Source organism: Lithobates pipiens, unplaced genomic scaffold, assembly GCF_037356315.1.
Source record: "Lithobates pipiens isolate NorthernLeopardFrog02 unplaced genomic scaffold, aLitPip1_a1.2 Scaffold_13, whole genome shotgun sequence".
NCBI classification, from domain to species: Eukaryota; Metazoa; Chordata; class Amphibia; order Anura; family Ranidae; genus Lithobates; species Lithobates pipiens.
In genome coordinates, this window is record NW_027507718.1 from 525,937,629 (window position 1) to 525,960,214 (window position 22,586).

The window sequence follows — 22,586 nt, forward strand, 5'->3', positions numbered from 1 at the left end:
CTTAATATCCATACCAGACCTGAAGGGCCTGGTAATTGAATTTAGGGGAACCCCCACGCTTTTTTTTAAATTTTAATCAATGAATGAATTGTACAGGGTAAAAGGGGTGTGAAGAGGTAAAGGTAGAGCTAAGGGAAAAAGGGGTGTACAGAGAGTGGGGGATATCCGGAATGCATTGGTCATGTTCACTTGCATGAGTGCGCGTGTCGTACACATTGAAGTCACAGAATCTATGGATGCCTCAAGTTTTATCAATGCTCTGAGATGATTCGTAGCCATCAGAGGACCAGTCAAGACACTAAGATCTGATTGTGGAACTAATTTAGTTGGAGCCTGTCGAGAGTTACAGCTCAACTCTAGGCCAACCCAAGACTTTTTACCTGAAAAAGGGCTGTACATGAATTTTCAATCCTCTTCATTCTTCCCATGTGGGTGGCTCATAGGAGAGAATGATAGGCATCACAGTAAAATATTGGACTCTATTCTTATGGACTTTAACTCCATAAGACTTACACACGAGATTTTAACCACCTTCCTGGCAGAGGCATCTGCCATAATCAATTCAAGACCACTTGTTCCAGTGTCCCCACGCCATAACCCCCCCCCCCCCCCCCCCTCCACCAAAGGATTTGGACCAGCACACAAAGCAAGGTCCATAAAGACATGGATGAGCAAGTTTGGGGTGGAGGGACTTGACTGGCCTGCACAGAGTCCTGACTTCAACCCGATAGAACACCTTTGGGATAAAGTAGAGTGTAGACAGCGAACCAGGCCTTCTCATCCAATATTGGTGCCTGACCTCACAAATACGCTTCTGGAAGAATGGTCAAACATTCCCATAGACACATCTCCTAAACTGTTATAGCTGCAAATGTTGGGCCAACTCAGTATTGAACCCTACGGACTTAGCCCTTGTACACATGGTCGGAGATTCTGCCAACCAAATCCGTTGGATTTTGTCCGACGGATTGTGTCCGAAACTGTTGCATACACACGGTCGGACCAAGTTGTCGGAAAATCCGATCTTTCAGAACGTGATGACGTAATTTCGTTACGACGGGACTACGTTCAGGCTAGTAGCCAATAGCTTTGATGTAGGAATTTGATCTGAGCATGTGTGGCACTTTGTCCGATCGGAATTCTCTACATATGATCGGAGTATGTCCGATCGGACCAGTTTGTCGGAAAATATTTCCAACAAGTTGGAAAATTGGGTCTGACGGATATTCAGATGAAAACAGTCCGATGCAGACCACACACAGTCGGATTATCCGACAAAACGGTCCGATAGGACACATTCCGACGGATTCTCCGACCGTGTGTACAAGGGCTAAGACTGGGATGCCATTAAAGTTCATGTGTGTGCAGGGACGGACTGACAACTCATGGGTCCCCCGGGCAATAGAAGATTATGGGGCCCCCAGGGAATAGATTATGGGGCCACATAGTATATACACAAACATACAGTATACACACACAGGCACACAATATACACACACAGAATACACATACATACAAAGTTACTGGAGAGGCGGGGCAGCTATAATCTTGGAATTAAAAAAAAAACACAGATTTTTACATACTGTCCCTGGTTTTATTGAGGCTGGTAAACCTGATGGGGCCCCTTAGTGGCATAGGGCCATCGGGCAGTGCCAGAGTGCCCGAATGGTCAGTCCGCCCCTGTGTGCGTGTAAAGGCAGGCGTCCCAACACTTTTGACAATATAGTGTATATTTATACTGATAGTGTAAAGTGGCTGTCCAGGGATGGAGCAGTCTGGTTCTGCTCAGGATATAGCTCACCAATCTATAAGTTCATGTGTTTGTAAAGGCAGGTGTCCCAATACTTTTGACAATATAGTGTATACAGGGGCAGACTGACAACTCATGGGGCCACTGGGCAATAGGAGACTATGGGGCCCCCAGGCAATCAGAGATTATGAGGCCACACAGTATACAATCACACAGTATACACAGACATGTTTCTATTGGCTGAGAAGGTACTGGAGAGGTGGGGCAGCTACAATCTCTGGATTTTTAGACCAAAAGGATGTCGGTAAGGGACATTTCATAGACAGATGTAAAAAAAAAAAAAAAATGATTTTTACATACTATCCCTGGTTTTACTGAGGCTGGCAACCCTGATGGGGCCCCCTAGTGGCCCGGGGCCCTCGGGCAGCGCCCGAGTTGGCGAATGGTCAGTCCGCCCCTGATTGTATATGGCTGTCTAGGGATGGAGCAGTCTGGTTCTGCTCAGGATATAGTTCACCAATCTACAAGAGCATAAAAAGTCTGAATGTACTGTATATTGAATGGCTCTGGACCAACAATTCACTTTGTTAGGCATTTAAATGTATTCATCTTAGTAAGATAGATGCGTGTACTTACCGTTATATCCAAATCCAACTAATGGTTCATCTGAAAGAGAAAGAATTCAGTAGAACTGAAATAGCACACCCAATATATGTAAAAGACAGAAAATTAGGGAAAATCTCTAGTGTTGCCCAAAATAGCAGCAAAACCTGACAAGGGGTTATAACCCCCCCACTCCATCTGACCTCAGCCCAATAGGACACCTATGGGATGAATTAGAGCCTGCGAGCCAGGCCTTCTCGTCCAACATCAGTGCCTGAAGCTGTTATAGCTTCAAAGGGTGGGCCAACTCAATATTGAACCCTACGGACAAAGACTGGGATGCCATTAAAGTTCATGTGCATGCAGGGGCGGAGTGACAACTCATGGGGCTCCCGGGCAATAGGAGTTTATGGGGCCCCCCGGGCAATAGAAGATTATGGGGCCCCCAGGCAACACTGTCCCTGGTTTTATTGAGGCTGGCAAACCTGATGAGGCCCCTTAGTGGCATGGGGGCCGTCGGGCAGTGCCCGAATGGTCAGTCCGCCCCTGTGTGCGTGTAAAGGCAGGTGTCCCAATACTTTTGACAATATAGTGTATATTTATACTGATAGTGTAAATGCTGTTTGCTCTAAGTGGCTGTCCAGGGATGGAGCTGTCTGGTTCTGCTCAGGATATAGTTCACCAATCTACAAGAAGATAGAAAGTCTGTTTGTATATAGAATGGCTCTGGACCAACAATTCACTTTGTTAGGGATTTAAATGTATTCATGTATTCAGATGTGTGCACTTACTGGGAAATCCAGAAAAATTAGATCCTTCTGAAAGAGAAAGAATTGCGTAGAACTGAAATATATATATATGAAATATATGTAAAAGACAGACAATTAAGGAAAATCTCTATAGTGGTGCCCAAAATAGCAGCAATACCTGACAAGGGGTTTTAACACCCCCCCCCCCCCCCCCCACACACACACACACCACACACACACAAACAATTTGGGGAGGACCCCTTCATGTTCCAACATGACTGCGCACCAGTGCACAAAGCAAAGTCCATAAAGACATGGATGAGCGAGTTTGGGGTGCAGGAACTTGTCTGGCCTGCACAGAGTCTTGACCTCTACAAGATAGAACACCTTTGGGATGAATTAGAGCAGAGACTGCGAGCCAGGCCTTCTCGTCCAACATCAGTGCCTGACCTCATAAATGCGCTTCTTTGAAGAATGGTCACTGGTGTCAGCAGATGGTCAATGGTGTCGCTGGGTCAGCAGATGGAGGCGTAGCCGGGATGTAAGCCAGGAGGTCATCAACAGCCGGACAGAGCAGGTTCCCGAGACGAAAGGCAGAGGCAGAGACGGGACACAGGTCGGGTTCGGTACACAGACGGGTAGCCAGGTACAAGAGCATAAGGCAATAGCAGAGCCAAACACAAGCCGGGATCAGGTAGACAGGGTAAGGTCAAGGAGAAGATTCAGGTGAAGCTGAGTCAAGATACTGGAAACAGGAACAGATCGGGTTAACAAGCACTAGCTGAAAGACCAATCAGCAAGGTCCATGTGTCAGTACTCAGTTTAAATAACTACTCAGCGCCCATACGTGCACGTGTGCGCGCACGCGCACTGGCACGCACCCGCGTGCGTGCACGTCAGCGCGTGCCTGTGTGCGCCTGTGCCCGTCCTTGCAACCGTGCGCGCACACGTCAATGCAAGTCCTTCTTTACACTGGTGCGCCCCTACTTATGCGCAGGCATGCGTCTGTTAGCTGGACTTCTCTTACACCGCATCACCCTAGGTCAGGCAATAGCAGGCAATAGCTCAATAATTACAGGGCTCTCTCCCTTTGTTTCCGACCCCAGTGTGACGACCTCCCGTGTCTTTCAGTCTGCATAACAATCCTCCTTCAGGTGGAGGAGAGGGGTTCGGGTGCATTGTGGGCCTTCCATTTGATGACAACTGCAGACCTTAAAACCATGGCTGCATGTTCCTTGTCACCGGGGACCCCTGGGGTGAAGATCTGGGAGCTATCTGTACTCAAATACACGCTTTTAAAGTTTTGAATATTTTTAATAAAGGAATTTTTCAAAAGTGTGTTTGTTTTATTTAACCATTTTTTACACTTTCTTTGTGAAATGGTAGGGGTACTTTTGTACCCCCTTACCATTTTAAACAGGGGGGGGATCTGGTGGTCCCCTTGTTAAAGGGCGCTTCCAGATTCTGATAAGCCCCCCACCTGCAGACCCCCACACAACCACCGGCCAGGGTTGTGGGGATGAGGCCCTTGCCCCTTTCAACATGGGGACAAGGTGCTTTGAGGGGTCCCAGACCCCCAAAGCATCCTCCCAATGTTGAGGGCATGTGGCCTGGTATGGTTCAGGAGGGGGGGTGCTCTCTTGTCCCCCCCTCTTTTCCTGCGGCCTGCCAGGTTGCGTGCTCAGATAAAGGGTCTGGTATGGATATTTAGGGGGACCCCCACGTCTTTTTTTTTTTAATTTGAAGCGCGGTTCCCCTTAATATCCATACCAGTCCTGAAGGGCCTGGTAATTGAATTTAGGGGAACCCCACGCTTTTTTTTTTCTTTCTAATCAATGAATGAATTGTGCTCCGTATTGAGTGTTCTCTGTATTACGGGAGCCGACAATTCAAAGTGATTTTAAAAGACTTTTTTTTCCTGCAGAAATGACACTTTGTGCAGGGACAGTTCTAAGCACGGGAAACATGCGCCCCTTCACAGGCATACTATAGACACCCCATATGTCACATCCCAGTTGAAGTCACGGGAAGTGACGTAACGCGTAGGATACGGAGACCGGAAGTGACGCCTACACCCGAGCGGTTCGCTCGTCGTTTGCTGTATTGTCTGACTCACCTCTGCTGTTTGTGAGTAGTTTTAATCGGTAAATAAATCTGTTATTTTAAAACTTACTACACTATGGTCGCCTTCATATTTATCTCTTGAGCAATATTCGAATCCACCTACGGAGCAGTTATATGGATGGTGACAACAGTAAGTGATTAGATTAGAGGGGAGGGGACAGTGAGAAAAGTCCAAGGGGGAGTGGTAATATATAAGGAGGAGGCGGGGCTGGGCTGGGAAACAGAAAGTTGTGAAGAAAGAAATGAGGAGGCAGTTTTTTGCTCTGCTCCTCCAACATGGCTGAGATGTCACTCGGATGAGGGCCTTTATGGATGACCAGGTGAGCGGATGGAGGCTGGGAGGTGAGGGTTGCTGTGCATGCAGAGTTTGCAGCCTCTGGCACTCTGTTTTCACCAGGAGCCCTCTGGGGGGAACAATCCGGTCCCCCAGCAAAGAATAGCCAGCCATCTGCCTGAGCAGGGTCTGGGTGGTCTCCACGCCACCAGCCCAGCTCGGTGGGCGGGGCCACGGGCTGTTATGGTGCCGCTTCCCCGCCCATGAATCGCAGGACTACTACCTCCTCTGCCTACATCGCTGCGCGGGGAGGAAGGCTTGGCGAGGGAGACTTATTAGTATGGCCATCGGGCTGCTTATACAAAAAAAATGTTTTTTTTTTTTTTCAAGGGGGCGGGGCTCCGCGGGTGGGCGTGGCCTATACCGGCGGCTCAAGATGGCGGTGGAAGGACGAGGTTGACCTTCCAGGTCACAGTATGTGAGGGCATGTGTGGAACTGTGGCAGGAGGCGGAGCTTCGGGGGTGAGACAGGCAGTACAAAGGAGGGACTTCCACGGCCCCCAGGACCTCTTTGCCTGAGGGGGCTGATGACACCACCTGTCCTGGTCTGGGACCACAGGTCGGAAGGCGAGCTGACAGTGTGCGAGGAGGAGGAGCCGCAGGAATGCGAGCCAGCGATGGAGGCAAGCGAGGCGGCTGTTGGGGTTCCAGTCAGCCTGGTAAGTCAAATAATGTCTAAATGTTTTTCGTTTAAGGGCATTGCAGGATTTGTTGGGGGGTTGGAAAGGGGGGTGCAATGTCGGCAGTAGTTGCTCCTCCTTGAACAGAGTTGGTGGATGCTGGCCCACAAGTGGTGGGCGGTGCACCTGCCAGTTTGGGGACAGTGGTGCAGTGGTGGGGTTGTCAGGTAATGGTAGGATGGAGATGGTAAGGATTGCAGATGCAAAAAATAAATAAATAAATAAAAACAAAATAAATAATAAATAAAAATAAATAAAAATGTGAGATGTACGGGTGCTTTGAGGGTCCCCTGGGAACACAATTAAATAGGGGGTCCGGGATGCGATTTGAAAAGGCGAGTGTGTGGAGTCTGTAATTGAGGGTGTTAGAATACACCTCTAGGTAGTGGGGATTGTTTTCTGGGCTCTGGGACTCCAAGATGGGATCCAGCGGGCCCCGGGGGTGTGGGGGAGCCCTTAAGGGTAAGGCGTCATCCTTGCGGGCTGTGGCGGTGTTTTGTTGGTCTTTGACGGTGGCAGTAAACATATGTGATGGAAAGGGGTGGGGGGCTCATCGGTAGTATGTGCCCCTCCGGGTTTAGCTGGAATACTGTAATGGTTGCACTGCGGGAAGGGGGTTGTCTCCGAGCTGATTATCCGCTGGAGGCCTATCGTGTGGAAAAAGGTCCCGCAGTGTATTGGTGGAATCTGTGTTGGAGTTCCGGGGTGCCGTCAAAGACCAACAGACTGGAGTTGAACAAGTTGTTACGGAGGTGATATTTTGGTATATATTTGATATTGGAGTTATTTATATGGTGTGAATAATAAATAGGCTGCTATGGCCATTTATACTCCAAAATTAAGGTGTGGTCTCATCATTTTAGAAGGGTAAGAAAGAGTTTTTTGCACCTTGCAAGAACCAAGTCACTTTATTATTGCATCTGATATTTTCACCGGAATTTTCACTCAGTTGGACTATTGTGTGTTTTATTTGGTTCTGTGATTTTTTTTTGGTTTTGTTCATTATATGCACTTAGCACTTTAATGTGTTTGATCACTCTTTATATTTTATCACGCATGACACTTTGTTGTTCATGGATTAATTGTTTTATGCATATATACATTGGATTCATGTGATTTTTAGATATATACACTTTGAGCACTTTAGTTGGGGGTAGCCCTCTGGACCACGGCGGGAATACCGGGTGGGCTGCCCGCAGGAGAGCTGAGGGGAGACTGTGGGCGGCAGGCACGGCCAGGCTGGAACAAGTGTGAGGGGAGAGGGGGTGCCGGCGACGGCCGACCACCTCCCCCTCCCCCCACCAGGAATCGGCCGGTACTCTGCACATGTGAGGGGGGGGGGGAGGGAGGGGAGCCGGCGGCGGCCAAACACCCCCCCCTCTCCTCGCCAGGAGAACCGGTGCATTATGCTTTACCTTTGCAGGGAATCAAAGAGGAAGTAAACTCATCAGGGTTTACTTCCTCTTTAAATATATTCATCTTAGTAAGATAGATGCGTGTACTTACCCTCATATGCAAATCGAAAAAAAAATGATTGATCTGAAAGAGAAAGAATTGAGTAGAACTGAAATCGCACACCCAATATATGTAAAAGACAGAAAATTGGGGAAAATCTCTATAGTGTTGCCCAAAATAGCAGCAAAACCTGACAAGGGGTTCTAACCCACCCCCCCCCCCCCCACACTCCATCCAAACAATGGTGAACGTTGGTGCCCCAGATGTTGTGGAACTATATTTCCTACGATGCTCCACTACACTGCAGAGTACATGAGCACCATGGGAAATGTAGTTCCAAAAGATCTGGGGTGCCAAGGTTCCCCATCACTGGACTAGTCTGTATATACACCTTGCTTGCCGGGCCATTTTTCAGCACTGTGATAGCTTGACTGACAATTACTCCATCATGCAACGCTGTATCCAAATCATTTTATACCATATATTTTTTGGTGGATTTTTAATAGGCAATGTTTTTTTTATCTCTGCTACACTATATTACCAAAAGTATTGGGACACCTGCCTTTACCAGCACATGAACTTTAATGGCATCCCAGTCTTATGCCGCGTACACACAGTCGGAGAATCCGTCGGACTGTGTCGTCGTATAATCCGACTGTGTGTGGTATGCATCGGACTGATTCCGTCAGAATCTCCGTCGGACCCAATTTTCCAACATGTTGGAAATATTTCCCGACCAACTGGGCCGGTCAGACCTAATCCGATCATGTGTAGAACATTTTGATCGGACCAAGTGCCACGCATGCTCAGATCAAATTCCTACATCAAAGCTATTGGCTACTAGACTGAACGTAGTCCCATCGTAACGAAATTACGTCATCACGTTCTGAATGATCGGATTTTTCAACAACTTAGTCCGACCGTGTGTATGCAACAGTTTCGGACAAGATCCGACAGGCAAAATCCAACGGACAAAATCCGACGGATTTGGTTGGCAGAATGTCCGACTGTTTGTACAGGGGCTTAGTCCATTGGGTTCAATATTGAGTTGGCCCGCCCTTTGCACCTATAACAGCTTCAACTCTTCTGGGAAGGCCGTCCACAAGGTTTAGGAGATGTGTCTATGGGGGGAATGTTTCACCATAATTCCAGAAGCACATTTGTGAGGTCAGGCATTGATGTTGGATGAGAAAGCCTGGCTTGCTGTCTCTGCTCTAATTCATCCTAAAGGTGTTCAACCGATCAATATTTTACTCAGAATTGAGTAATTCCATATTTTTTGCCTCCTCTGTTTGATCTGCAAAAACAGTTGTGCTCCAGGCCAGTAGAGTTCCTTCATCCCAAACTCGCTCATCCATGTCTTTATGGACCTTGCAATGTGCACTGCTCCAAATCATTTGGTGGAGGGGGGATTATGGTGTGTGGGGGTTGTTTTTCAGGGGTTGGGCTTGGCCCCTTAGTTCCAGTGAAGGGAACTCTTAAGGTGTAATCATACCAAGACATTTTGGACAATTTCATGCTCCCAACTTTGTGGGAACAGTTTGGGGATGGCCACTTTCTGTTCCAACATGACTGCCCACCAGTGCACAAAGGCAGGCTTATAAAGACATGGATGAGCAAGTTTGGGGTGAAGGAAATTGACTGGCCTGCACAGAGTCCTGACCTCAGCCCAATAGGACACCTTTGGGGTGAATTAGAGCCTGTGAGCCAGGCCTTCTCGTTCAACATCAGTGCCTGTCCTGACAAATGCGCTTCTGGAAGAATGGTCAAACATTCCCATAGACACATCTCCTAAACCTTGTGGACGGCCTTCCCAGAAGAGCTGAAGCTGTTATAGCTGCAAAGGGTGGGCCAACTCTATATTGAACCCTACGGACAAAGACTGGGATGCCATTAAAGTTCATGCGCGTGCAGGGGCAGACTAACAACTCATGGGGCTCCCGGGCAATAGGAGATTATGGGGCCCCCGGGCAATAGGAGATTATGGGGCTCCTGGGCAATAGAAGATTATGGGGGGGCCCCAGGCAATAGATTATGGGGCCACACAGTATACACGCACACATACAGTATACACACACAGACACACAATATACACACACAAAATACACATGCACACAAAGTTACTGGAGAGGCGGGGCAGCTAAAATCTTGGGATTTTTTAAAAAACACAGATTTTTACATACTGCCCCTGGTTTTATTGAGGCTGGAAAACCTGATGGGGCCCCTTAGTGGCATGGGGCCGTCGGGCAGTGACCGAATGGTCAGTCCTCCCCTGTGTGCGTGTAAAGGCAGGTGTCCCAATACTTTTGACAATATAGTGTATATTTATACCGATGGTGTAAATGCTGTTTGCTCTAAGTGGCTGTCCAGGGATGGAGCTGTCTGGTTCTGCTCAGGATATAGTTCACCAATCTACAAGAAGATAAAACGTCTGAATGTATATTGAATGGCTCTGGACCAACAATTCACTTTTGTTAGGCATTTAAATATATTCATGTATTCAGATGTGTGCACTTACTGAGAAATCCAAAAAAAGGTGATCCTTCTGAAAGAGAAAGAATTGAGTAGTAATTGAAATAGCACACCCAATATGTGTAAAAGACAGACAATTAGGGAAAATCTCTATAGTGGTGCCCAAAATAGCAGCAAAACCTGACAAGGGGTTCTAAACCCCCCCCCCCCCCACACACACACCACACCACACACACACCACACACACACAAACAATTTGGGGATGACTCCTTCATGTTCCAACATGACTGCCCATCAGTGCACAAAGCAAGGTCCATAAAGACATGGATGAGCGAGTTTGGGGTGGAGGAACTTGTCCGGCCTGCACAGAGTCCTGACCTCAACAAGATAGAACACCTTTGGGAGGAATTAGAGCGGAGACTGCGAGCCAGGCCTTCTCGTCCAACATCAGTGCCTGACCTCATAAATGCGCTTTTTTGAAGAATGGTCAAACATTCCCATAGACACATCTCCTAAACCTTGTGGACGGCCTCCCCAGAAGAGTTGAAGCTGTTATAGCAGCAAAGGGCGGGCCAACTCAATATTGAACCCTACGGACTAAGACTGGGGTGTTATTAAAGTTCATGTGCGTGCAAAGGCAGGTGTCCCAATACTTATGACAATATAGTGTATATAACCCCTCCCCTTCATACCCCCCTTTATGACCAGGCCATTTTTTGTGATACGGCACTGCGTTATTTTAACTGACAATTGCGCGGTCGTGCAGCGCTTTACACAAATAACATTTATGTCTTCCCCCCCCCCCACCCACAAATAGCGCTTTCTTTTGGTGGTATCTGCCTCAGTTGAAGGCTGGATGATGAGACGAGCGGCCAAACGAAAAGAGCTGTGACTCCGCATGTCACGTACCTGGTGGAGATGGAGCTGGAAAGGGGGCTTCTCTTGCACCTCCTGCCCGACGCCCCTGATAGTGGTGACAGGGAGTGAAGGACACAGAGTGGCACGAGGGCCGATGTAGTGGACGGTGCTGGCCGGCGGACCTTGACAGGAACCAGATGGCTGTAGAGCGCTGGACAGGCTCTGAGGATCGGAGCTCCGTGTCGCTGGGGTCAGCAGATGGTCACTGGTGTCGCTGGGTCAGCAGATGGTCAATGGTGTCGCTGGGTCAGCAGATGGAGGCGTAGCCGGGATGTAAGCCAGGGGGTCATCAACAGCCGGACAGAGCAGGTACCGAGACAAAGGGCAGAGGCAAAAACGGGACACGGGCCGGGTTCGGTACACAGATGGGCAGCAAGGTACAAGAGCATCAGGCAATAGCAGAGCCAAGCACAAGCCGGGATCAGGTAGACAGGCGGAGGTCAAGGAGAAGGTTCAGGTGAAGCCGAGTCAAGATACTGGAAACAGGAACAGATCGGGTTAACAAGCACTAGCTGAAAGACCAATCAGCAAGGTTCATGTGTCAATGCTCAGTTTAAATATCTACTTGGCGCCCATACGTGCACGTGTGCGCGCACGCGCATTGGCGCGCGCCTGCATGCACGCGCATTGGCGTGCGCCTGCATGCACACGCATTGGCGTGCGCCTGTGCCCGTCCATGCACCCGTGTGCACACACGCCAATGCAAGTCCTTCTTTACACTGGTGCGCCCGTACTTATGCGCAGGCATGCGTCTGTTAGCTGGACTTCTCTTACACCGCATCACCCTGGGGCCTAGGCCCTCGGTGCAGGCAATAGCTCAATAATTACAAGGCTCTCTCCCTTTGTTTCCGACCCCAGTGTGACGACCTCCCGTGTCATTCAGTCTGCATAACAATCCTCCTTCAGGTGGAGGAGAGGGGGTTCGGGTGCATTGTGGGCCTTCCATTTGATGACAACTGCAGGCCTTCAAACCATGGCTGCATGTTCCTTGTCACTGGGGACCCCTGGAGTGAAGATCTGGGAGCTATCTGTGCTCAAATACACGCTTTTAAAGTTTGGAATCATTGACGTATATACACTGTTTAAACATCTGGTTTCTCCCTGTTCTCACTCTTGAAGAAGGAGGAAACTATAGACTCCGAAACGCGTCGGGTGTGAGAAACCGCATAATTGTACTACACAATTACATGTTGTACTAGTGTTAACAGATGTCCAAACACTTCATGTTTTTATATATTTAAGGCGTCATAATTTTTTTTTTTCGTCTTAATAAATGTTTCATAAATACATATATATGCTATTTAAATCCTTAACATTTGTGCCTTAAAAGTCCACCACATAGGGGACCCCTTTTTCTTTTCTTTTGGTGGTATTTGATAACCTCTGCAGTTTTTATTTTTTGCACTATAAAAAAAAAAAGACCAATATATATATATATATATATATATATATATATATATATATATATATATATATATATATATATATATATATATGTGTGTTTTAGACCCCTTTCACACCACACCGCCCATAGCGTCGGCGGTAAAACGCCGCTATTTTTAGCAGCGTTTTACCGTCGGATTTGCGGCGCATTTCAGCCGCTAGCGGGGCGCTTTTACCCCCCCGCTAGCGGCCGACAAAGGGTTAAAAACGCCCGCAATACGCCGCAATAGCGGCGTTTTGCCGGCGGTATTACAGCGCTGACCCATTGATTTCAATGGGGAGCAGCGGTGGAGGAGCGGTAAACACACCGCTCCTTCACCGCTCCAAAGAAGCTGCTGGCAGGACTTTTCCTGACGTCCTGCCAGCGCACCGCTGCAGTGTGAAAGCCCTCGGGGCTTTCACACTACACACAATGGTGCAGCAGTTTTAGGGCGGATGGCAGGCGTTATTTCTAACGCTATAGCGCCTGCAAAACGCCCTGGTGTGAAAGGGGTCTTAGTTTCTGCTATAAAACATATCCAATAAAAAAACATTTAAAAATCTAATTTCTTCATCAGTTTAGACCAACATCTATTCTGCTACATATTTTTGATAAAAAAGAAAAAATCATCCCAATAAGCGTATATTGGTTGGTTTGCGCAAAATTTATTGCGTCTACAAACTGTGGGATATTATCAGGTCTGGGCTCAGCCCTTCCTTCTCTGAGCTGGCCGCTCAACTGTCAGCTAACTGCCAGCTCCTATCTCTCTCCACAATCACCTGTTGATGATATCTTGCTCGTCAGTCCTGCCTACTTAAGCTACCCAGTCCAGATCTTCTCTGCCTTCGCCTTGGTCACATCTCTAGAGACGCTCTCCTGTGTTCCTGTTAAAAGACTTGCTTGGCTGACATTTCTTCTGGCTCCAGATCCTGCTTGCTGTTCTACTACGCTGATCTCCGGCTCCCAGACGTTTTGGCTTGTCTGACTATCCGTTCCGGTTCCTGAACTCTGGCTATGTTTTGACTACATTTACCTTTTTTTGTTATTATTATTGTTAAACAAATGTGATTTAACTGTACTTCTGTCTCAGTCTGATTCATGGTTTCTGATAGATATGGACTGGAATTGTAATTTATTTATTTTTTATACTACTTGTAGTAATGACGGCGATCAGTAACTTATAGTGGAACTCAGTGCGGGAACAAGGTCATCCAGAGCCCAGGTCAAACATGCCAAACTACACCCCCGCCTCCAAGGTGTATGAGCATTATGCGTCACCCCCCCCCCCCCCAAAAAATTACTGGAGCCATGTCCTGTGTTCTGATGAGACGAAGATAAACTTTTTGGGTTCAGATAGTGTCAAGCGTCTGTGGCGGCAACCAGGTGAGGAGGACAAAGACAAGTGTGTCTTGCCTACAGTCAAGCATGGTGGTGGGAGTGTCATGGTCTGGAGCTGCATCAGTGCTGCCGGCACTGGGGAGCTACAGATCATTGAGGGAACCATGAATGCCAACATGTACTGTGACATACTGAAGCAGAGCACGATCACCTTTCTTCAGAGACTGGACCGCAGGGCAGTATTCCAACATGATAACGACCCCAAACACACCTCCAAGATGACCACTGCCTTGCTAAAGAAGCTGAGGGTAAAGGTGATGGACTGACCAAGCATGTCTCCAGACCTAAACCCTATTGAGTATCCTCAAATGGAAGGTGGAGGAGCGCAAGGTCTCCAACATCCACCAGCTCTGTGATGTCATCATGGAGGAGGGGAAGAGGACTCCAGTGCCAACCTGTGAAGCTCTGGTGAACTCCATGCCCAAGAGGGTTAAGGCAGTGCTGGAAAATAATGGTGGCCTCACAAAATATTGGCACTTTTGGCCCAATTTGGACATCTTCACTTAAGGGTGTACTTACTTTTGTTGCCAGCGGTTTAGACATTATTGGCTGTGTGTTGAGTTATTTTGAGGGGACATCAAATTTACACTGTTATACAAGCTGTACACTCACTACTTTACATTGTAGACAAGTCATTTCTTCAGTGTTGTCAGATGAAAAGGTAGAATAAAATATTTACAAAAATGTAAGGGGTGTACTCACTTTTGTGAGATACTGTATATATACAGTCCTCAAATTTTCATTTGAATTGCCAAGTGTTCCTCACACTCGCTGTCACACACAGCCCCACTTCCTAACCCGGGTCCTTTAATAGACAGGTCACCTGTCCAATGCCGGGATGTGTGTCGTGTATTAAAGTACCCTGGCCCAGAGGAGGGTCTGTATGTGATGGCAAACGATGGGAACACTCGGCAATTGAAATTAAAGCTTTACAGCGATGTTCCTCTGCGATCTGATGATTAGGCCAGCAATGCTCTTGGTAGGCTGAATTGTTGGATACAGGTAGGCTGCAATGATGGGCACAGGTAAGCTGCATTGATGGACACAGGTATGCTGCTTTGATGGACCCATGTAGGCTGCAATGATGGGCACAGGTAGGCTGCATTGATGAACACAGGTAAGCTGCATTGATGGACACAGGTATGCTGCTTTGATGGACCCATGTAGGCTGCAATGATGGGCACAGGTAGGCTGCATTGATGGACACAGGTATGCTGCTTTGATGGACCCATGTAGGCTGCAATGATGGGCACAGGTAGGCTGCATTGATGAACACAGGTAAGCTGCATTGATGGACACAGGTATGCTGCTTTGTAGGGCACAAGTAGGCTGCATTGTTGGACATAGGTGAGGCTGCATTGATCGACACAGGTAGGCGGAATTGATGGACACAGGTAGGCTGCATTGATGGACACGGGTAGGCTACTTTGATGAACACAGATAGGCTGCATTCTTGGGCATAGGTAGGCTGCATTGTTGGATGCAGGTAGGTTGAATTGTTGGACACAAATAGGCTGCATTGTTGGACACAGGTAGGCTGCATTGATGGACACAGGTAGGCAGCATTGATGAGCACAGGTAGGCTGCATTGATGGACACAGGTAGGCTGCATTGATGATCAGAGGTCGGCTGCATTTTTGGGCACAGGTAGGCTCCATTGATGGACATAGGTAGGTAGCAATGATGTGCACAGGCAGGCTGCATGGATGGACGCAGGCAGGCTGTATTGATGGACACAGGTAGGCTGCATTGATGGGCACAGGTAGGCTGCATTGTTGGACACAGGTAGGCTGCATTATTGGGCACTGATGAAGTGACATTGATGTCCACAAGTAGACTGCATTGTTGGGCACAGGTGAGGCTGCATTGATGGGCACAAGCAGGCTGCATTGATGAACACAGGTAGGCTGCATTGATGGACACAGGTATGCTGCTTTGATGGACACAGGTAGGCTGCATTGTAGGGCACAGGTAGGCTGCATTGTTGGACACAGGCAGGCTGCATTGTTGGGCACAGGTAATCTGCATTGTTGGGCACAGGTAGGCTGCATTGTTGGGCACAGGTAGGCTGCATTGTTGGACACGAGTAGGCTGCATTGATGGACACAGGTGAGGTTGCACTGATGGACACAGGTAGGCTGCATTGATGGACGCAGGTACACAGGTAGGCAGCATTGATGGGCACAGGTAAGCTGCATTGATGGACACAGGTAGGCTGCATTGATGGACACAGGTACACAGGTAGGCTGCATTGATGGACACAGGTAGGCTGCATTGGTGGAGACAGGTAGGCTGCATTGATGGACACAGGTACACAGGTAGGCTGCATTGATGGTCACAGGTAGGCTGCTTTGATGAACAGATAGGCTGCATTGTTGGACACAGGTAGGCTAAGGACATGACTGACTCTGATTGGCTTTGTTAATAATGACTGTGATTTGAGCCGGCCCATAACTCTACCTTTTCAATATCTTTTTGTAAGTGAGCTCTACAGACAGGGCCGTCTTTAAGGCAGGGCAGAAGGGGCAGCCGCCCTGGGCCCTGTTGTTGTTGTGGGGCCCAAAGCATCTGCCTCATACTTGCCAACTATCCCAGTTTAAATTCTCCTGTCTCTTGAAATTTTAGTCCCGTGCTGTGTCCCGATATTTCAGTGTGAAGTTCTGTTACTAATGCTGCCCAGGTTTACCCTATTTCCATGTACAGATGACTCACCTGCAGACCCTGTGTTTACATGTAAGGAAGCTGCATTAATATGTAAATAGCTGCGGATCGGTGGCATTTATATGTAAACAGAAGGCCACATTCATATGTATATCATGTCCCCCTGGGGTCATATCCACCATCACTTCTGCTGAATGCTGCCCACTGGGGAGGTAAAGGGGCATGCTTGACAACTGTGGTCATTAAGACAAACATCAGCCTGTTCTGCAAAGGTAAGCAAATTGGAGGTGGAACCCTTTTTCAAAATATCATGGTGCCACAGCACTGTGAATTTTGATGCATGTGAATACGCACATCTCAGCAGTTGTGTGAGGGTGCCATTAACAATGAATGGCACTGCTGTTTATCTGCTAAAAGGCAGCACATTTCTGTGGTGCCAGGAAAGTGATTTTGCATGCATTCCGACACACACAATTGTGAACGCAGGCTAAATGTCTCAGTTACATTGGTGGTCAGTGTAAATCTTCTCATTACATTGGGGCAGGTGTACAATCCTTTCATTCACACTAGTGGCCAGTGTGAAGGTCCCCTTACATTTGTGGTCAGTTTAGAATCCTCCCTTACATTGGGGTTCCATGTAGAAGCCCCCTTTAAATTGGCGGTGAGTGTAAATGCCCTCTTACATTGGTGGTCAGTGTAGAAATCCCCTTTTATTGGTTGTTGATGTAAAATCCCGTATTACATTGATTGTCAATGTAAAATCCCGTATTACATTGATTGTCAATGTAAATTAATCATTACATTGGGGATCGGTGCACATTTCCCTTTACATTGGTGGTAAGTGCAGAATTGCCCTTACATTGGTGATCAGTGTAAATCCCCTTACACTGGTGGTCAGTGTAAATCCTCCTTTACATTGGTGTTCAGTGTAAACCCCCCCTAACATTGGTGGTCAATGTAGAAGTGCCACTTACATTGGTGGCCAGTACAATTCTCCTCAACAATGGTTGTCAATGTAAATTCCCCCTTACACTGGTGGTTGGTGTAAATGGTCCTTTTTCATTGGTGTCAGTGTAGAAATCCCTCTTTATATTGGTGGGTGGTTTTAAATCTCCCATTGCATGGTGGTCAGTGCAAATTCCCCCTCACATTGGGGGTCAGTGCAAATTCCCCCCTCAAATGGGGGTCAGTGTAAATCCCCCATCACATGGTGGTCATTGTAAATTCCCCATTACATTGGTGGTCATTGTAGAATCCCCCACTATATACCCTTTTCCTTCTTCTGGTGATCCCTCTAGTTATATAGTTATAACTAAAGAGCTATATATAGACCCCTCTAGTGATAACTAAAGCTCTATATAGAGGAATCAGGACCTCCTTTCTCTTCCTGTTGATCTTTCTAGTGATATAAAGATCTATGTAGAGAAATCAGGACCTCCTTCCTCCTGCTGGTGAACCCTCTAATGATAACTAAAGATCCATAAAGAGGAATCAGGACCCCCTTCCTCCTCCTGGTGACCCCTCTAGTGATAACTAAAGATCTATACAGAGGAATCATGAGCACCTTCAATTCCCTGGTGACCCCTCTTATGATAACTAAAGCTCTATATCAGCCTTTCTCAACCTTTTCAACCCAGAGGAACCTTTGAAATAGTTCTCCAGTCTTGGAGAACCCCTGCTAACAATTAGAAATCTACAACTCACGATACATTAGTGTGATGGTCAGTGGGAAGAATGGTCCTTACACTTGTGGTCATTGGGAAGAATTACCTCCTTACAGATAGCTAAAAAGATCAATGATGTGAGTGGGAACTTATCCGAGAGGCAGAAATGGCTCAATGCTGAAGGAACCCCTAGCAACCATCAGGACCTCCTTCCTCCTGCTGGTGATCCCTCTAGTGATATACAGATCTATATAGAGGAATCAGGACCTCCTTTCTCTTGCTGGTGACCCCTCTATTGATAACTAAAGATCTATACAGAGGAATAATGAGCTCCTTCATCCTGCTGGTGATCCCTGTTGTAATACCTATAGATCTATATAGAGGAATCAGGACCTCCTTCCTTAAACTGGGAATTCCCTATAACTATATCTGTATCACCCTCTAGATAGTGTGCTAGTGTAAATAGGTTAGTTGTTAGTGTAGGCTAATTGGCTTTGCTGAGAGCCAGGCTTGGGTTGTGAATCTGGGTCAGGGTTTAGTGACTCAAGGGCTAGATGACTCATCCTGACAGCCCGTCTGGTGCCTCCCCCTGTTCTCTAGAACATTGGAGAATGTTCTAGACATAGTGGGTGGAAGCTAGGCGGGGCTGTCATGTATATTTTTGAGGACCTCAGCCAATCCCCAGTAAAAGAGCTGGCAGGGGGCAGGCCTCCTTATAAAGGCGCATGAGCCAGGCATGAGTAGGGTGAAAGATGGAGATGGAGTACTGAGGAGGCTGTCAGTTGCCCATGAGGGCGCCCCTAGTCTGAGGTGAGGGGCAGGGCAGGACTTACCATTGGGCTTGACTGGGCTCAAGCCCATGGGCCCCGCCAAATAGGGGGTCGAGATACATAGCCGAGTGTACTCGGCTCAGCTCCGCTCACAGTCACGCCCAGTCCTGCCCTATGATGGACATAACACAGGGACTGGGTGTGAACGTGAGCCAAGTCGAGTACACTCGGATACTCTCTGCTCCGCTCGGGACTGCGACAGGACCCGAGAGCTGCCAAGAGGACCCGAGAGCTGCTGAGATGTATCTCGGCGACGCCATTTTTAAACGTCAAGACTGCAATGACAAGGCTACAAATGACACTGGGGCAAGGCTGCAAATGACAAATCTACACTGACAAGGCTGCAATGACACTGGACAAGGCTGCAGATGGATGGGCAAAACTGCAGATGGTGCATTGATGGGCATTTAAATGTAAATTTTTTTCCTTAAAATCCCCTCCTAAACTTCGGGTGTGCGTGTTATACGCCGCTGCATGTTATACGCCGATAAATCCGATAATGTATAGAAGGTAGGGCCCGAAAATCACTCAAGCCCAGGGGCCCCCACCGCCCTAAGTCCTGCCCTGATAACAGTGCACTTAGGGAATTGCTCATAGTGTATTATATTGGGGGAGCAGTGTTAGCAGGAACTAGAGAAAGAGAAGATCTGAGGGTGTTCATTTCTGATGATTGCAAGATGAGCAAACACTTTGAACACAATAGAAAAAGTATACGAAATGGTGTGGTTCTTCACTACAGATCATCAGCAGGAGGAAGGAGGTCCTGATCCCTCTATATAAATCTTTAGATATGTAGCGCACCCCCTAAGAAGCCACAAGTAGAATGGGATCCCCCACCCGGGCAGGGACACCACATTTTCACAGGTACTCAGAGTCAGACAAAAGTCCATGACTTGGGGATTGGAAATTAGGGGATGCCCACTTGACCAGAACAACTTCAAGGACAACTCTTTCTATATACAGCCCTATAAACAGTCTCTATATACACTCCATTTCCTCCATTACTCACTTGCAGAAACCCAGCTGGTTTAATGTGAACATCTGACAAGACACTGAGTCAGATTAGAGCAATAGCCTGATATAGGCAGGAACTCAAGGCTTCTTGGAAGTGTAGCAAAGGTTCAGTGTCCAGCTTACATTTCTCCTGTGGCTACTGATCCCAGCATCACTTTTGCCGGCACAGCCAACCCACCTGGCTGCAGCTGTCCTTTTCACTAGCCCTCCAGGCTAACTTCTCCTCACACTCCTCCAGACTGACACTTGTTGTCAGAGTATTGAAATAATGCACTGGAAGCTTCTTGTATACAGCAATACACTTTACTTTTATGGAAGATTCCAGAACGTGTCTTTACAGCATGGAAACAGGAACGGAATGACAAACAAGTACATATAACACAACAAGGAAGGTACTTCCTCTGATTATATTACCATAGAATACACATTATAACACTGCAGCGCCACCTGCTGCATAGACCGCTATAATGCATACAGTATATATCGTTCACAATATATATACTTGCTGTTCTTCCAACAACATTTAACAGCCCACCCAGCTGACTCTCAGGAGATCTCCCGGATGTGCTGACCTGCTCCTTCTGTCCTCTCCTTGCTCCTGTGCCTCCAGAAAAGGGCTTCCTTTGTGTGTTTTTGGGGATCCTTGCAGCACCCAAACCCAAGGCCTGAAGTCACCCCCCCTCACCAGGGCAGGACTTAGGGCGGTGGGGGCCCCTGGGCTTGAGTGATTTTCGGGCCCTACCTTCTATACATTGTCGGATTTATCGGCGTATAACATGCAGCAGCGCATAACACGCACCCGAAGTTTAGGAGGGGATTTTAAGGAAAAAAACGTACATTTAAATGCCCATCAATGCACCATCTGCAGCCTTGCCCATCCATCTGCAGCCTTGTCCAGTGTCATTGCAGCCTTGTCAGTGTAGATTTGTAATTTGCAGACTTGCCCCAGTGTCATTTGTAGCCTTGTCATTGCAGTCTTGACGTTTAAAAATGGCGTCGCCGAGATACATTTTGGCAGCTCTCGGGTCCTCTTGGCGGCTCTCGGGTCCTGTCGCAGTCCCGAGCGGAGCAGAGAGTATCCGAGTGTACTCGGCTTGGCTCACGTTCACGCTCAGTCCCTGTGTTATGTCCATCATAGGACAGGACTGGGTGTATCTGTGAGTACACTCGGCTATGTATCTCGGCGGGGCCCCCTATTTGGCAGGGGCCATGGGCTTGAGCCCAGTCAAGCCCAATGGTAAGTCCTGCCCTGACTGTTATACATTTGGAAAAACTAGACTTCTGTTTAAGCTGCCTTGATCAATTTTCTATAAATATTAATAGTAGGTTTTTTTCAGCACTCTGCTTAATAAAATTGATGATCGCAGCACTATGAAAGGTGGAGATCAAGTGGCCTCTTCCTCAAGCACATCTGTCTCCTGAGGAACATGCTCCACATACTGTAGGTATGCCCTTTGAGTTCACCTATCACCCAACATGGTCAATGAGACATTTCCTGGCTAGAAATTTCCCAACCCATCCAAAGTTACCGTCCATCCATCCATTCATCCAAACATTATACAAAAATCTAAATAACTGAGTAATATACTGCAATAATAAACCAAACTATTAACCCTTCATGTAGCAGGTAGACTACTCTACTGCAAGCACTACTGGGGTTTTTAAAGCAACAGAACCTCCCAAGTGATGAGAAACATCAACTCTTGTCTCTTCAGCTTAATCTTAGATGTTATGACATGTTCATAAATGCTAAATACAGACACTAGAGACTGCAGAAACTTGGATCCTCCTTTAAATATGGCATATTATGGTTGCTTACGTAATGTGTCATCCTGGCAATCCACACTCCATAAGCTGATGACACTAAGGAAGAAGAGAGGTAATAGGACGTTGGTCCCCATCTAGATGAAGCCTTATCGATGAGCCTTCAGAAGGAGTCTTCAGAGATCTAATGTCTGATGATTCAATTTTCCTTTTTATCAATTTGTGATTATCCTACCATCCGAGGAGGAGGAGAAGGAGGTGGTGATCCTTCTACATTGTTTACTTGGGAGACCTCGCTCTAATGCACTGAAATGATTGCTTACCACCGTAGTACTTACAAAACATTTCCCATCTATTTTCTATATCTTTAATTACCAGTACACTTCCCCAGACTAAATGACTAAATACTTCTCTGAACAAGTTAATGGTTTTAGTAATGTGTTTTGCATAAGTATTAATTCAATCATTTATTTTTCATTTTTTACCTCTTTCTTGTCTGATCTGTTACAGGTTTTTTTAAAATATGAACTCTGGATAAATGGAAACATTTTCCCTCGCCGAGGAGCTCCCCCTACACTTCAAGGGTTGAATGGTTGCTTTTGCCTATGGTACCGGTAAAAATCTAAATTACTGACCTTATCTCTCTCTCCAGCAGGCTTCTCTTTCTATGCAATCAGTCACCTCAGTCACTTCTTCAGCTCTGTTGTCATCAAAGCAAATGTACCAGTTTACCCATAGGGTCCCCAT

At 47.3% G+C, this 22,586-nt stretch overlaps 1 pseudogene; it reads right to left on the bottom strand.

The window, feature by feature from the left end:
• LOC143975946 (proteinase-activated receptor 1 pseudogene) overlaps positions 1-22,014 on the bottom strand; it is a 70,011-nt pseudogene extending 47,997 nt beyond the window's left edge.
• Positions 22,015-22,586: the final 572 nt, after the last annotated feature.